This window comes from Trachemys scripta, chromosome 3 (genome assembly GCF_013100865.1).
Source record: "Trachemys scripta elegans isolate TJP31775 chromosome 3, CAS_Tse_1.0, whole genome shotgun sequence".
NCBI classification, from domain to species: Eukaryota; Metazoa; Chordata; order Testudines; family Emydidae; genus Trachemys; species Trachemys scripta.
Window position 1 is genome coordinate 73,457,153 of NC_048300.1, and position 12,488 is coordinate 73,469,640.

A 12,488-nucleotide genomic window follows, 5' to 3' on the forward strand; every position below is an offset into this window, starting at 1 on the left:
TCACTTATGTATTTCTTGGTGCTTAACAAGCAACGGAAAAGTGTTTACTTGAGCCATGTAATTTGAGTCCCTTCAGATTCCTCAGACTACTGGTTGGCTTTGATGGTTCCCATGTAATTTAACTATTGACAAGTACTCCCAGAAAATGGTGGATTTCCCTAATTATTTAATAACCAGAACTTAGTCAGCAATAAAATTGCTGACTCTGCATCCTCATCCAGGAAGAATTTCTTTTGAAGCACAAACTTTTTTCTGACCTAGTAATCAAGCTAAGGATCTGGAAAGAAAAGAAAACTTGTTTCTTCAACACAGATCTGCCCCAGTGCTAGATCAACGGTGGGAATCTCCCCTACAATTGTCAGTGGTAGACAAGGATATACTGTAGCTAAGAATTTTCTGGATTCTAGGCTTGCCAAGCTTATGCCTCAGCAAAGGAATGCCATGTCGTGGATGAAGACATGGTTGCGTAGTGTTGTTGTGCACTGTTCAAAGGCTGCCAATTCTACCCCAGAGGTAGCTGCAGTTAAAAAAAAACAAAAAAACAAATGCCTACACTGGATATATATTAAATATTTGTATATATATAAAAATGTGTACCTTGGTTCCTTCAATATGTAAAAGATTGAATACTAATTGTAATATACCATTGTGATGGACTGCATTTTCTAAATGGACAATCAACCTAATTCTCAATTACTGAGGGACAATCTCCACTCATTGATATACTTTGCTTTCCACAACCGAATCTCTGTACAATTTGCTAAATCTATTCACCTAAATTTGGGTTATTGCTGATTATGTACTCTATGTATCATATGACTTTTATCCACAAATATAAAGTTTGTTTTTAATCTAAGCACTATACCCAGATGTACGGATACTCTTTTCCCAATCTATGTATTATATAATTTTTTTTAACATTAGGTTTAATAAATTTTTTATACCATTGTGACGATGCTGTAAAATACAGAAATTACCATTTTTACTGGGTGCTGCCCCAGGTTTGAGGCTTAGTGCTATTTACTATCTCACACTTCACCTCCTAAAAATCTTCCATAGTTTGGAAGTGAAATAAAACTGGCTAGCCCTCAAAAGTGATTAACACTATTAATAACATACTAATAAGGCTGTTTCTGCAAGTCACTTCAGTTTCTCAAAGTTGAATTTCAAGTGGAAGAATTCTTAAATTTGACAATGAACTCTTGATCACTTTATTTAAAAATTAATTTAACACTTTTTAAACTAAAGTACTGTAGTCACAGAAAAAGGTCAATATTCTGGTCAACAAGCCCATCTCAACATTTAGGTTAGCAGGAACAAAACAGGTACTTGTTCCCTGGACCTAAATAAAGGATTCAGCAATGTGATATAGTAATCTGGTACACACTATTAGCAGTGTAAATCAATTTAGTGGTTAACTTTCCATTCTTTTATCTTAATTTAATGATAGAAATATAAATCACCAGTTGTTATTTTATTAACTGACAAGTCAGAGCCATCAATGATTGTGGCAAGACTATAAATTTGATTGTATGGTAACAAGTAAACACCAGAAATTAGATTGCATTAAAACAATTAAACTTTCTTAAACAATGCAGTCATTTCTCTAATCAGGACAATATACTTGAGTACAATTTACATCTGCTGTAAGCCTGATCCTGAAAGATGCTGAACTCAATTAAACTGATCTGTACCTTGCAAGTATTCTGGACTTTATAGAATCAGGCCCCAAAGTAGCTACAACCATTTCAAAAAGTAAATGGTCAAAAATAATCCTTCAGCACAGAGGGTGAGTTTATAAACAGCTGTAAATAATCTGATAAATCACACAGAGTTCCGATCTAACAGTACCCCTTGTTTAAGAAGGAGTTGTCCGTCTTCTGAATAAAAGCTGCCAATGTCATCCTTTTTATCCCACACACAGTATGTTCTTGTTCAACAAAGTGCTATTCTAGCCCTCTCATGAATGACTATAAGCTTCACCTCATACTGGTCACCCAAGACCTCCTGCCAAGGAAATAAGCAACAGCTCTCCACTACCAGAGCATAAACCTCATCCCCATTGTAATTTATTCAGTGAAACATGTTATTTCCCTCCTTGGGACTGATTTATGCTACTAACCCCTGCTGGCAAGATTAAGCTAGTCTTTCAGAAATCAATTTTATAAATAATAGTTCATTGTTCTAGTTGCTACCCATATTCCAACTATCCTTATTTAGGAAGGTTATTCCTTGTTTTACAAAATATTTACTATTTCTCCACTCTCTTTCCCCTACACTCTCTAAGTTTAATATATTTCAACAGAGTTAGAAGTTATGTTCCTGTTTTTTCTCCCAAGTGTCCCTCTATAGCTTTCAAATGTTGGCAGCTTCTGTATGTTTTTAGACCTGTTCCCTGAAAATGTACAAAACGTTTCTGAGTTTTGGAAAGGTTTCAATTTTTTCCACTGAGTGTTCGCATGTCTACAGTATATTATTATAGGGTTGCTAGGAATGCTATGACATAAAAATTTATTTTTAGAAAATGGAGACAAATACTAGCAATTACATGTAGTTAGATCATTTTAGGTAGATCTCAGAATAGATCTCCCATTTTCTGCGTGGGCTACGAGTGTCACCTATATGGTACTGTCCCAGTCCCTTTTCCTATGTGGATGTCCCTCCATAGGCAGGGTGCCAGAGAGTTGAACAAGGGAAGTGCTGTTCTCTGCCCCTAGATTTCCACTCAGAAATCAGGTTGGGAGGTAATACATTGTGGTGCTATTGCCTTCTTCTAGGTCCCTCCATGGCTGCTATTGAGCAAATACAGGAGGACCCAGCCAAGCACCAGCCATCCGTACAGGACAGCTTCTGTCTTTTAGGGAAAGGGGTTTTTCATTACCTGAGGTTCTCTAAGCTCATCAGGGTTGGAATGAGGTGAGATCTCCAAAATTAAAGCCTCTTTCCTAATATGCATATTTCTCCAATCGAGCGAAGAATTCAAGGAAAACTGAGTTACTTTGTAGAGTTTTCCTCTTCCTCTGGTTCTGCTGTGGATGGAGGAGTTTGGAGATATCCCCTTTGCAAATACCTATAAGAAGACAAACAATTGTAAATCCTACCAACCATGACAGAATCCCCTTTCAATAGTTATAGCACAGTGATGGGATAACTAACATTCAAGAGGAGAGGCATGCTGGCTAGATAGATGGTACAAACATGTATTTGCTGTCAGAACAGCTAGATTCAGCTCCCTCTGAATCTGCTCAGGCATCTGAAAATATCTAAATCTAAAGGTTCAAATTTAGGCTCCTAAATCCATATTTTGGGCCTGATCCTGCACCACTGAAATCAATGTAAGTTTTAACATGGACTTTGAGGAGAGCAGGATCAGACCCTTAGACATAAATGATCTGATTTTCAGAGGTCCTGACCATCTGCAGCTCCCATTGACATCATTTGGAATTGTGGGTATTCAATGCTTCTGAAAATTGGACCACTTTAATTTAGATGTCTAAATATGGATTTAGGTGTCTAACTCCAAAAATTTTGAATTTAGTGCCTGCTGAGATTTACTCAGTATTAGTCCAGTACTTCCATGTTAGCACCTGGAGTCCTATCTTTTCAATAATGAAAGCTTCTAAAGGTAACTATGGTAAGTCTTCCACAGCTTGTTCTGCCTCTGTACTCTCTAGTATTAGGGACAAGGACAACAGCTATGCACCACACAGTGACACTTGTCAGTATTCAATATAACACATATACAAAATGTAAGAGCACAGAATTCAGCTGTACACCCGTCTCCCTTTCACGTGGATCTGTTTTCTTTTTATTCCTCTTTGTACTCAGTTATTCTTTACCTCTTTTTCTTCACTCAATTTTTTTTGTCTTCTGTTTTCCACATATTTGTTCTAAAGATCTAGCTCTGTGATTTTTCTATATGTACTGGTTTGTTCTTCTTGTACTTCCTTGTCTAACCCCTTGTCTTGTATGCAGTTCAAAGCCTGCCTGGTCCAGGTCTTAATGACACCAGATTGAGCAACATATTTAATAATGGGGGAAAGAAATAGAAAATGTAAGCAAAGTAAGCTATCATGGGATAAGAGAGAAGGTCCTCTCATGAACATAAGAACATAAGAAAGGACGTACCGGGTCAGACCAAAGGTCCATCTAGCCCAGTATCCTGTCTATCGACAGTGGCCAATGCCAGGTGCCCCAGAGGGAGTGAACCTAACAGGTAATGATCAAGTGATCTCTCTCCTGCCATCCATCTCCACCCTCTGACAGACAGAGGCTAGGGACACCATTCCTTACTAGTGCTAGTATATCTTTTTTGAGATGAGACCACATCTGTACGCAGAATTCGAGATGAGGGCGTACCATCGATTTATATAAGGGCAATAATATATTCTCAGTCTTATTCTCTATCCCCTTTTTAATGATTACTAACATCCTGTTTCCTTTTTTTGACCGCCTCTGCACACTGCGTGGACATTTTCAGAGAACTATCCACGATGACTCCAAGATCTTTTTCCTGAGTTGTTGTAGCTAAATTAGCCCCCATCATATTGTATGTATGTACCAATCATGGATTGGTAACTGGTTAAAAGATAGGAAACAAAGGGTAGGAATAAATGGTCAGTTTTCAGAATGGAAAGAGGTAAATAGTTGTGTCCCCCAGGGGTCTGTACTGGGACCAGTCCTATTCAATATATTCATAAATGACCTGGAAAAAGGGGTAAACAGTGAAGTGCAAAATTTGCAGATGATACAAAATTGCTCAAGATAGTTAAGTTCCAGGCAAACTGCAAAGAGCTACCAAAGGATCTCTCAAAACTGGGTGAGTGGGCAACAAAATGACAGATGGAATTCAATGTTGATAAATGGCAAAGTAATGCACATTGGAAAACATAATCCCAACTATACATATAAAATGGAGTCTAAATTGGCTGTTACCACTCAAGAAAGAGATCTTGGAGTCATTGTGGCTAGTTCTCTGAAAACATCCACTCAATGTGCAGCGGCAGTCAAAAAAGCAAACAGAATGTTAGGAATCATTAAGAAATGGATAGATAAGACAGAAAATATCATATTGCCTCTATATAAATCCATAGTACACCCACAGCTTGAATACCGCATGCAAATGTGGTCGCCCATCTCAAAAAAGATATATTGGCATTGGAAAAGGTTCAGAAAAGGGCAAGAAAAATTATTAGGGGTATGGAACGGCTGCCATATGAGGAGAGATTAATAAGACTGGGACTTTTCAGCCTGGAAAAGAGACAACTAAGCGGGGATATGATAGAGGTCTATAAAATCATGACTGATGTGCAGAAAGTAAATAAGGAAGTGTTATATACTCCTCCTCATAACACAAGAACTGGGGGGGGGGGTCACCAAATGAAATTAATAGGCAGCAGGTTTAAAACAAATAAAAGGAAGTATTTTTTCACACAGTGCACAGTCAACCTGTGGAACTTCTTGCCAGAAGATGTTGTGAAGGCCAAGACTATAACTGGGTTCAAAAAAGAACTAGATAAATTCATGAATCTAAATTCATCAATGGCTATTAGCCAGGATGCACAGCAATGGTATCCCTAGCCTCTGTTTGCCAGAAGCTGAGAATGGGTGACGGGATGGATCACTTGATGACTACCTGTTCTGTTCATTCCCTCTGGGGCACCTGGCATTAGCCAGTGTCAGAAGACAGGATTTTGGGCTAGATGCACCTTTGTTCTGACCCAGTATGGCCGTTCTTATGTTCTTAAGAACCTTTCCACATACATCCCTCTTTGTTTGCATGATTGTCCATTTCCTTTGTCTTTTGCTATTTCTGTCTTTTTAAAAAGTGACTTATAGTGTGATTTTCCATCAGTCCTTAGTATATGCTGTGGTTTTAAACAGATAGATACCAGTGGGGAGAGTGAGATATTATCACAATACGTGCAGTTGTTACTCAGCAGCCCCCATGTTCCCACCACTGGTGTCTGCCTGTTTGCAAGAGGAATCAGTAATGTATTGATTCTGCTAGTTTACTTTGCTAACTTTAGAAATGAGAAGTTCAAATAGGAAAAACCTGTAAAGTTCAAGGTCAGAAAGCTCTCAAACCCAGCAGTGCAAGATTCTGGAAACCCATTTCACAAACTTGGCAAATCAGCTGGGACTTACTAAACTGAAATGTGAAGCTGGCCATCTTTTACAGCTGTGCAGTAACACATTCCTAAATTAAAACAGATAGCATGTGACAAACTCTTACCCAGATACCGAGTGCCAAATGTTGGGTCATGTGCACAGTCAGAATATATGAGCTATGTGCAGGGGAGATATGCTGGGAAATGAAAAACTGGCCACACAGCGTCAATGAAGCCACTACTTGTAAAGCATCAGGGTTGCAGTAGCTTCAGTGGTTGCTTTGCCTCGTGTGACGGTTTACGCCCCTCGTTACAGGGCAGCACAGCCTAGTGGCCAAGTCCATATAACCGCCCCTGGTTGCAGGGCAGCACGGCCTAGTGGCCAAGTCCATATAACTGCCCCTGGTTGCAGGGCAGCACAGCCTAGTGGCCAAGTCCATATAACTGCCCCTGGTTGCAGGGCCATAGGACCTTACTACTGGCTCAGCAGGGGGGTCCTACCGAAACATGCTGAGGCTTACCGAGGTCAAGGTACCAGTCCGTCACCTCCCCCAGGTCGCTTCCTACCGGCTTGGGAGATGGGGTCTCCCACGGATCCCAGGGTTCTCCGCGAGTCTCCGGATCCGTCGCCTCCTTTGGTTCCTCCCGCAGTAGGGGTTCCTACCGGACTGTAGAAGCCTCTGTTCCTGGCAGCTTCAAGAGCGTCGGCTGGTCTTTTGCAGGAGCTTCCCAGTTAAGTCCTTCCCCTGCGGCGATCAGCCCCGACTGAGCTGAGTTCCCTCCTTTTATACTCAGTGAGCATCTGGACCATGCCCAGTACGAACGGGGCGGGACTTCCTCCGTCAGAGCTACTGGTCTGACGCCGCTGGGGCTAGTGCGGGGCGGGGTGGGGCTGCCCCGTCACACCTCCCTTCTGCCTTACTGCAAAGGAAAGTTTGACCAATGGATCCATGTAAAAATCCATGGGCCCCACCACACTGCTCTCTACCCTGCCCCAAAATGTACCTATGCACAAAAACAGGGAGCAATGCCATCACCGCAGAGTTCAGTGATGTAGATCTCCTGTGTGGATTTCCCATTTTTTGGCCCACCCACCAACATTGCAGAATTGTATGTGTTCTGACACATTCAGAGCCTTCCATGCTTGCTGATGGTAAGAAAAGGATAGGACTTGCCAAAAATTATTTGCATTTTTAAAGTAATATTATCATCTAATTTTAAATTTTATATCTATATTCCTGTGCCTAGCAGCACACTATACACTGAAAAATTAAATATACTGTGAATTTATCGCCACCAACCCAGCTGAACATGCTATATACCATTAAGGCAGAAGATGAGACTATCCCTCTCTTCCCAGTAACAGCCCTAGGCAAGGTATTATAATATTGCTGCACTTTTCCTTGAAAGAAGCAGGTTTAATATACATTACCAGCCTTTAGAATGGTAGCCGTGTTAGTCTGTATCAGCAAAAACACCGAGGAGTCCTTGTGGCACCTTAGAGACTAACAAATGTATTTGGGCATCAGCTTTCGTGAAGTGGGTTCTAGCCCACAAAAGCTTATGCCCAAATAAATTTGTTAGTCTCTAAGGTGCCACAAGGACTTCTCGTTATTATTACCAGACTTATAATTTTGCTGCTATGACTGATTTGCATTTTGCAATACAACTCTGTTTCCTCTACAGCCATTTCATAAAACCTATAAAACACAGGCCCTGTCTACACAAGGGGTATTTTTCAAATATTTCCCACCATTGGGAAAATAACATTGGTGCAGCTGAATCAATGTTAGCAACAGTAGGAAATTTCTTTAAAAGTTTGTGAGATTAGATAGAGCTATACTGGGCAAAATTTAGCCCTGGTATAATTCCATTGACTTCAACCGTGTTACACCAATGATGAATTTGGTTCAGTGTCTGCTAAAAAATATTACTGCACATTTCCACAGTCAGGTCCCAATGCTGGTCCCGCTGATATAAGAGGTTTTGGAACAAATAAATAAACAGTAATAAGTCACCAGAACCAGATAGTATTTATCCAAGAGTTCTGAATGAACTCAGATATGAAATTGCAGAACTACTAAGTGTGGTGTATAACCTATTGCTTAAATCAGTCTCTGTACCAGATGACTTGAGGATAGCTAATGTAACATCGACTTTTAAGAAAGCCTCTGGAGGCGATCCTGGGAATTACAGGCTAGTAAGCCTAACTTCGGTACCAGGCAAATTGGTTGAAACTGCAGTAAAGAACAGAATTATCAGACACATAGATAAACACAATTTGTTGGGGAAAGAGTCAACATGGCTTTTGTAAAGGGAAGTCACACCTCACTAATCTATTAGAATTCTTTGAGGGAACAACAAACATGTGGACAAGGGTGATCCAGTGGATATAGTGTACTTGGACTTTCAGAAAGCTTTGACAAGGGGTCGCTTACCAAAGGCTTTTAAGCAAAGTAAGCAGTAATGGGATATGAGGGAAGGTTCTCTCATGGATCAGTAACTGGTTAAAAGATAGGAAACAAAGGGAAGGAATGTGGTCAGTGTACAAAATGGGTAAATAGCGGGGTCCCTCAAGAATATGTACTGGAACCTGTGCTGTTCCACATATTCATAAATGCTCTGGAAAAGGGGGTGAACAGTGATACAAAATTATTCAAGATAGTTAAGTCCAAAGCTGACTGCGAAGAGTTACAAAGGGCTCTCACAAGACTGGGTGACTGGGCATCAAAATGGCAGATGAAATTCAATGTTGATAAATGCAAAACAATGCATATTTGAAAACATAATCTCAACTACACATACAAAATGACAGGATTTAAATTAGCTGTTACTACTCAAAAAATAAATTGTGGCGTCATTGTGGCTAGTTCTCTGAAAACATCTGCTCAATGTGCAGTGGCAGTCAAAAAAGCGAGCAGATGTTAGGAACCATTAGGAAAGTGATAGATAATAAACAGTAAATATCATAATGCCACTATATAAATCCATGGTACGCCCACACCTTGATTATTGAGTGCAATTCTGGTCATTCCATCTCAAACAAAATATATTAGAATTGGAAAAAATTGAGAGAATGGCAACAAAAATGAGTAGAGGTATGGAACAGCTTCCCTATGAGGAGAGATTAAAAAGACTGGGATTGTTCATCTTGGAAAAGAGAATACTAAGGGGGGATATGATAGAAGTCTACAAAATCATGAATAGCGTGGAGAAAGTGAATATGGAAGTGTTATTTACCCCTTTACATAACACAAGAACCAGGGGTCACCAAAAGAAATTAACAGGTAGCAGGTTTAAAACAAAACAAAAAAGGAAGTATTTCTTCACACAACACAGTCAACTTGTGGAACTCATTGCCAGGGGATGTTGTGAAGGCCAAAAATACAACCGGGTTAAAAAAGAATAAAAGTTCACAGAGGATAGGTCCATCAATGGCTAATAGCCAAGATGGTGAGGGACACACCCCACTGCACTGGGTGTCCCTAAGACTCTGACTGCCAGAAGCTGGGACTGGACAATGGTGGGGTATGATTCACTAAACAATTGCCCTATTCTGTTCATTCCCTCTGAAGTATCTGGCACCAGCCACTGTCAGCAGACAAGATGCTGGGCTAGATGGATGCTTGGTCTGACCAAGTATGGTGGTTCTTATGGTATGAAGTCAAAAGCAACATTTCCATTGATTTTCAGTGTGAGCAGGATTAGGCCCAATCTGAGTTAGAGGCAAACAGAGCTCTCTGTATATAAAGTAGAATAATCTGCAGTGACAACTGAATAAGCAACAATGACTCAATAAATACTTTGTCTCTAATTTCTATTAAATAAACAGCCCTATCTATAATGCAATTATGTGGCAGTGGAAATGGTTGCATAATTGCAAGCTTTTCAAGTTTGTCATACTGTAACTCCTCACTTAAAGTCATCCAGGTTAATGTTGTTTTGTTGTTACGCTGCTGATCAATTAGAGAATATGCTCGTTTAAAGTTGCGCAATGCTCCCTTTTAATGTTGTTTGGCAGCCTCCTGCTTTGTCCACTGCTTGCAGAAAGAGCAGCCTGTTGGAGCTAGCTGGTGGGGGCTTGGAACCAGGGTGGACCGGCAGCCCCCCATCAGCTCCCCGCTCCCCTAAATTTCCTGTGCAGCAGCCCCCCAGCAGGCTATCAATTGCCGGCAGTTCAGCTGTCCTTCCCCCCACTGCCATGTGCTGCTACTGCCCTCTGCCTTGGAGCTGCTCTTGGGAGCCTCCTGCTTGCTGTGTGGGGAGGGCAGGAGGGGGTGCTAATGTCAGGGTGTCCCCCTCCCCCTGCTCCTGCCCCCCGCTTACCCCATCTCCATAGAGTGAGGGGTGGCACGACAGGGCTCAGGACGGAGGAAGCTTGCTAGCAGCAGCTGCTTTCTCAACTTGCTGATCTACTTAAAAAGGCAATGTACTTAGATTGTGGTCACCGTACTTAAAGGGGCAATGCACATCTCTCTCACACACACACAGGGTGTGTGTCTCTGTCAGCCAAGCTGTTTCCACTCCCTCCATTTGTGCTGCTTTGTAGAGTGTGAGGCTACATTAACAACAATGTGTTAACCCTTGAGAGCTCAGCTGAGTGCTAGTTCATCAGTCAGCACTAAGGCATTCCTTGGGAAATATTCCATCCTCTGACTCCACCACCTCAACCAAGCTTCACAATCATCATTGCTATGTACAGTATTAAATTGTTTGTTTAAAACTTATATTGTGTGTGTGTATATATATATAATATAGTCTTTTGTTTGGTGAAAAAAAATTTCCTGGAACCTAACCCCCCCCATTTACAATAATTTTTATGGGGAAATTGGATTCACTTAACATAGTTTCGCTTAAAGTCGCATTTTTCAGGAACATAACTACAATGTTAAGCAAGGAGTTACCGTAGTGTTCCATACATACAGTGTTCCTGAATGTATGCCTTCATTTAAGAAGTTGTGAAGAAAACTTTCATAATGTGATCACAATGTAAACTGATGCAGTGATGTCACTTTAATTTGCAGACAGCTTGAAACAAGAGCTCTGTAAGAAGTGTGAACTGTCTTCATTAAGTACAGTGGAGTGTTGACATTAAAGTTTAATTATGGCAATGTAATTGTCACCATTAACTATTTTACCACTAATCATTTCAGCTGAAACATTCAGTAAAAATACTGATGCTCTGCTGTAGGAAGTAGTGGCAGATTCTGGAGTGGGATGGGATCAGAAATTGCTGTTAAGGTTTCCTTAGGTGGGGAATGAAGTATTGAACCCTCTGTTCCCTAAATTAATGGTCTCAACTGAAGCTACCTAAAAGAGGAAGAAAAAAGCAACTGCATCCTCTCTCTCTAAAAAAAAAAAAAAAAAAACCTCAAAAAACCCTGCCTCCCACGTATTCACTGGTGTGACCTTCACAAATGCCTCCTACCTATCTGTCAAAACTTTTTCCCAGGACAGCTTCAGCAATGCAGTTGTTTTCAATACCAAAATCTGTGGCACATTTAAATTTTTCAGGGAGTAATGTAAAACAAATTTGAATTAATATGAAAATAAATAATATTGGCCTGATCCAAAGTCCATTGAAATCATTTTAAAGATCGCACTGACATCAATGAGCTTTAGATCATCCCTATAAGGGATATTCTGTGGGACTAGGAAGATCATGAGGGGTGTGGGGGAAGTTTAGGAGTGGGATTGAAAACTTAACCATAATTCTAGCACCACTGCACATAATTTAGGTCTAATGTGAAACAGCACATACTGGGACCTTGTATATAACTAAGGAACCATTCTCAGATTTTTACAAAACGCAGTAGTTCTGTAAAGAACCTCTAAGGAATAAAAAGTCTTTTTTCATGAATGTGGGAGAGGTTTTTTTTTTAGCTACCAGAGCCTAGCATCTATGTGAAGCAAGCATTGCTCTTGAAATCCATATAACCCTCCTTTTCGAACATTAAAAAGAGGAGCTCTTGCAAACATTGGCAATGAATTACAGCTATATACTTAATTGCCTGGGACTAATGGTTGTTACTGTGCCAACTCCTTGGCAGTTGGAAAAGAAGAGAGTAACAGTACAGGTATCGCTCCTGTTGCAGTTCCCATGATGGCTGGACCTCTGAAAAACAAGCCAGACAGGAAAGGGACTTGCACTTCAGTTGGTTGTAATACATGGACATGTCTGAAAGCGTCTCTACTTTTTCAAGAGAGTAACCTGACAGAACTGAAGCTTGTTCCCCAATTTCCTACATTTCCTTTAGTTACAAAGGGAGAGGCCTTAAACAGAGCCGAGCTGCGCGAGTGCTACCGGCTTCGGGCAGCCCCCCCTGCCTCCGGACCCCGAGCCGCGGGCCAGGCACTTCCCTTTCTGGGCTCCAGCTG